The sequence below is a fragment of the Lolium rigidum genome, chromosome 7, assembly GCF_022539505.1.
Source record: "Lolium rigidum isolate FL_2022 chromosome 7, APGP_CSIRO_Lrig_0.1, whole genome shotgun sequence".
NCBI classification, from domain to species: Eukaryota; Viridiplantae; Streptophyta; class Magnoliopsida; order Poales; family Poaceae; genus Lolium; species Lolium rigidum.
The window spans coordinates 59,493,869-59,498,944 of NC_061514.1; the positions used below are offsets into that span (position 1 = coordinate 59,493,869).

The window sequence follows — 5,076 nt, forward strand, 5'->3', positions numbered from 1 at the left end:
GTGGACCGACATCTGTCAACTGCAGCGGGATCTTGCTCAAAAAAAAAAAAAAAACTGCAGCGGGATGCATGCAAAAACTTAGCAAAATGGTACAGGATCCTCATAATTATTTTAATTCGAATTTACGAAAAAAGATAGTTCAGCATATCGAACCTCCATACAGAAGCATAGGCACAGGAGTTCTTCTACAATTACACACTGGATGTGTTTTACAACTTCTACACACAAAACAAACTAATTCATCCTTAATTTAGTAGCTCACATTTTCCATTATTTTCGTTGTTACGAAATAAACCAAATTACGTCGAAACAATTTACATTGACACCTAGTTCCGAGCTAGCATTTTCATTACTTATTGTCTTCACAGGAGTAGACACACATAAGGTTCTTCGTCAACTGAACCCAGGCACCTTACTTAGATTTGCTACCGGATAGTAACTATTCCCTCCGTCCGACGGAAATTGTCAGGGAGGTTAGAGGAATGTATATTTACAAAAAAAAAAACCCTCATCAATCTAATTCTTCTCCATCTGAGTCCTTCAAATCTAAAATCAAAAACCTGGCCTTCCATCTGCGTCCGCCATCCCTCGGCGCCGCCTCGGCCGTCTGCAGTTCCCTAGCGGAGGGCGAGGGACCTCTGACTCTTGGGTTCCCTGGGCCGACGCAGCTAGAGGAACCGCCCCCGGCCTCCTCCGCTCAACTCATGCGCAAGGATCTCGACGAGTTCGTCCTCATGCGTAAGATCTCGACGAGTTTGTCCTCATGTGCAACGATCAGTTCTTCTTTCTGCCCAAGTACATGGACGAGTTCCTCCTCGGATCCTCACCCTCTTCCTCGTGCGTAAGGATCTGGGTGAGTTCCTGCAGCTGGACTACCACTCCTTCCTCCTCGATGCTGGCCCGTGTCCTGGTTCACCTCCTCACCCTTGTTTGCCACCACTCCCGCAATAGAAGCAGTCAGTGATCTCAAGCTCGCCCTTGGTTCACCTCCTCGCCATTGGTCTCGCCAGAGACACGAGCTGCAGGTTCCAACAGACCAAGCCATCAATATCACACAACCATATCTTCAGTTACCAGCATCACAGATTGGGGAACTAATTATACAGCGCCTAAATGGAGAGGGGAAGAGTGGGCAAACCTGCATCACGTCCGCGAACTCGCCGAAGCGGAGGATACCCTGCAGCTTATGTTCCTGCTAGGCGTTTCAAGCTCCAATTAACTGTGTAAACTTATAAATGTGGTCAACTGAATCAAAGTTGCAGTTTCCGAAGTCATAACAACTGCAAGTTGCATCTATGCACATATGAACACATGCTAGAGGAGTACATGTTCTTATTCGCTGCTCCATGTCAAGCTAGAGGAGCATCTGGTTGATCAAGAGATAGTACCTGGTGATCATCTCTTCTAGTGTCTACAGAACGTGTGCTAAAGTCTTGTTTTTCTCCACAACCTTCTTGCCTGAAAATGGTTTCTTGGATCAGCGCACAAGTACCAACATGAAACAATATAATAGAAGTACCTATACAGATTTCTGAGCTACTGAATAAAGCTGAATAGCTTGAGCATCAGTAATAGATGACTATGTAGTAGCAACAATGCTACTCCTTCCACTTTCTGACTTAAAGCTGGAGTAGAGCTGTAAATCATGCTTTGACAAGGGCAAAGTAAAATAGCCAGCTCTACAGCTTCCACAAAATAGTCAACTGTAAGACACTATCAAGTCGTCAGCTAATTATTGGACTCGAACTTATCTGAAAATGTTTTGACTCGAACTTATCTAGAAATGTTTCCAGCAACCTGTAATCAGTTAGTTTGCGAGTCTCCTGTGAGTCAAGTTAGCTAGACACAGGCCAGACTGGCGTTCTCTCAACTAATACTGCTATACTCTAAAAAAAACTACTGCTCTCTTTGTCACCAATCTACTCAGAAAGGCCAAAACAATCCCAGCAGTCCACAATCAATCACCTACACCATCCAATTATCCAAACCTCCAAGAGAAAATTATTAGATTTTTAAAATGTTCCTTTAGGAGATCTAGCGATGTGGCAGCAGACAGCAGTGCACATACGCAACAGTTGACCGCATAGAAATATGCATATACAACTGACAAAATGGCAATACAAGCATTGAGCAATCCCCAATCTCCACAATTCACATATCCAGTTCAGAACAGTGTGACAAAATTAAATTATCATTTGCATATATCCCAGGAACAAAATATCAGAAGCAACTAACTCTGAGCCACCAAATCAAACAAGCTCACAAGATCATCAGCAAGCAATACAGCACATTCATAGTTCATTAATTAGCACACTGAAAAAATCATGGTAGTGATCATAATCAGCACAAGAGTACTTGCCAACACCACTACATTACCACGATAAACAGCAGCACCTAATGCTCTGACTGTTTAATTGAACAACAGGGGGAAAATAGCATTTCATCTTCAATTATGCAAATGCTCTCCAAGATCTGCTATAGTGTTGTGTGCATGTAAAAATAATCATACAGTGGGGTACAAGGAATGATATCTGGCGCTTCGGTGCAAGGGTATCAGAAGGTCAAGCGTGTTTCATCCACATAAACAATTGAGCGCCGCTGCCAATTTCTAATGTATATGCTACAGACTTTAGATATCTTTTTCCTATTTGTTTTTGTGCTACAATCCCAGCTTCAACAACTGGAATCCCAAGAATATTACACAATCCCAATAGTACAATTTGAATGGAGAACAAATGATTAAATCATGACGTACTTTTGAATTCTTGACAGGTTTCAGTGTACTAGATTCTTGACAGGTTTCAGTGTAGGAGTAGAATTGCTTGACAAGGTTAGGCGTGAAACTAAGAAGTGATGCACAGCCACATGTCCACTGCTGATTAGTCCTACTGCAAAACATCTGAGTATAATAATGTTAGAACAGTCAAACAAAACCTAGTCAGTTGGTCATTTAGGCACTGAGCAAAACAGTTCAAGGATCACCACGAGTCCTACCGACCCACAAATTCTAAATATACACTCAATTGACAAGATCTTGCAGGATCGGGCAACAAGGATAAATAAGAACAAATATGGGAAAACAGAATCAGGCGCTAGTTATAAGCAAGACATCAATGAATGGAAAGACTGACTTGCAACATTCATTCAGCAGCAGTCTTGTCTTCTACACCAAAATTTCAACATCAGGAGTAAGAGCCAACGGAGAGACCTCCACTCATAATTGCCATCCCTGCAATTTACTAACATAAAAGGCCAGCACAAGTAAGATCCTCATGGCCAAAGTGACTCACGTATCCCACCCAATCAGTACCCAAACTGACACGGCTCCAGATGAAAAAAAAAAAGATGATACTTGACCAGAGTTTTCCTTTGCTCCTCACACAAGTGCCAATCAAGACACTCAGTGGGACTACTGTTGACCTTCGCCATCATATTCGCGAGTTCCAGATGCACAAAACTAAGAGCTGGAAGAAAGGTTCGCCAGGCCAGACCAAGGGCTGGTAGGAGGAGACTGGAGAGGACACAGATCGAGATGGGACGTCGTGGCTCGACACCTGCGCCTACCGGTGCGTCACCACACGGGCGTTTGTGGATTGTCCTGCCGGTTTGATTCCGCGGAATCATGGTACCTCCAGGCCAGCCATGCAGCTAGGCAGCTAGCTCCATCGCCCACACCACTCCTGTCCGCCAGGTTCCCAAGCACGGCCGCACCCGCCGTCACCGGCCCAGCGTTGCTGCTGACCGAGTCCTCCCCTTGCAGATTCAGCACTCTTGCCTCAGTTGGATAAGGCGCATAGATAGGCATACTGCGGTTCAGTTGCACAATCAGTAAATTAGCCTCCCCCATGATTCATACCTCCCCCTAAAAATAGATGCACCGCATTAGTCCGAGATTCCGAGAAATTTGCGTACCTGCTAAGTGCTAACCGGATCAAGCGGGAAATCCATGGCTCGGCAAATCCGCCTCTCCCCTGGTGGCCGAATCGCCCCGCCGGCCGCTCGCGAAGAAGAAGGTAGGAGAAGGGGGAAGCACGGGCCTTTCTGGATCGTTTTGGAATCGTCATTTATTTCCAGGATAACCCAATGGTCCTGGAACGCTGCCTCCGTGCCACGACCGTCCGGCGCACACGGCGCCCAGCCCGCTCCGTCAACGTACCGCCTGTCCCACCGCAATTAATGAACGCGTATTCATCTCGTCTATTGTTTTTCCGCTCGGAGGGGAATTGGTCCCGCCACAAATCCCCAGACGCAATTCAACGGAACAGATAACGGGATCATCTGGACCCATGTCCCAAAACGCCTCTCCCCTTTTCAAAGTCAATCTTAAATAGAACCCCATCCAACTTCTTAGTATGTAGCTCATGAATAGTTTCATGAAGAATGACCACCCCTTCTAGAATATTCCTTCCCGGCATAAAAGCGGATTGTGTTGGTCTAATAACTCGTGGGGCAATTCCTGTAATACGATTTGTACCAGCTTTGGTAAAGATTTTAAAACATACATTCAATAGACAGATAGGTCCATATTGTTGTATTTGCACCGCATCCTCTTTCTTCGGTAATAAAGTAATGACGCCGAAATTCAACTTGTAGAGAGGCAAATCCCCAATACTAAATTGATTGAACAGCGCCATCAAGTCATCTTTTATTACTTCCCAAAATGTACGATAAAACTCTGCCGGAAAACCATCGGGCCCGGCGCTTTATTACGTTCCATCCGAAAAAGTGCCTCATGAACCTCCTCCTCGGAGAAAGAAAGTCTGTCAAGATCGCATTCTCAACGGTCGATATCCGAGGGATGTCCCGCACCTCTTCCTCTACCAAAGAGATGTTATTTGATGTCGGTGCCCCGAATAATTTTTTATAAAACTCAGTAATGTAGACCTTCAAATTATCTTCCCCCACTATAGTTCCCTCCTGTTGTTCTAACTGAAAAATTTTCTTTCTTCTATGTTTCCCATTTGCAATCAAATGAAAATATCTCGTATTGCTCCCCCCTTCTTGGATATGCTTAACTTTAGCTCGCTGTGCCCATTTAGATTCTTCCTCTCTTCGTAATCTATTCAGTTTATCATT

The 5,076-nt window shown here is 44.7% G+C and overlaps 1 long non-coding RNA gene across 3 annotated transcripts; it reads right to left on the reverse strand.

The window, feature by feature from the left end:
* Positions 1–335: 335 nt before the first annotated feature.
* LOC124676063 lies at positions 336–4,084 on the reverse strand. Of its 3 annotated transcripts, XR_006993504.1 has the most exons (6): positions 3,913–4,084; positions 3,132–3,806; positions 2,756–2,899; positions 1,389–1,458; positions 1,139–1,219; positions 336–1,019 (listed from the first exon to the last, which is right to left on the reverse strand). It is a non-coding gene; the product is annotated as an uncharacterized LOC124676063 (long non-coding RNA). The 3 variants fall into 3 exon arrangements; XR_006993505.1 differs by having other exon boundaries at positions 1,139–1,192; positions 2,756–3,806; XR_006993503.1 differs by having other exon boundaries at positions 2,756–3,806.
* Positions 4,085–5,076: the final 992 nt, after the last annotated feature.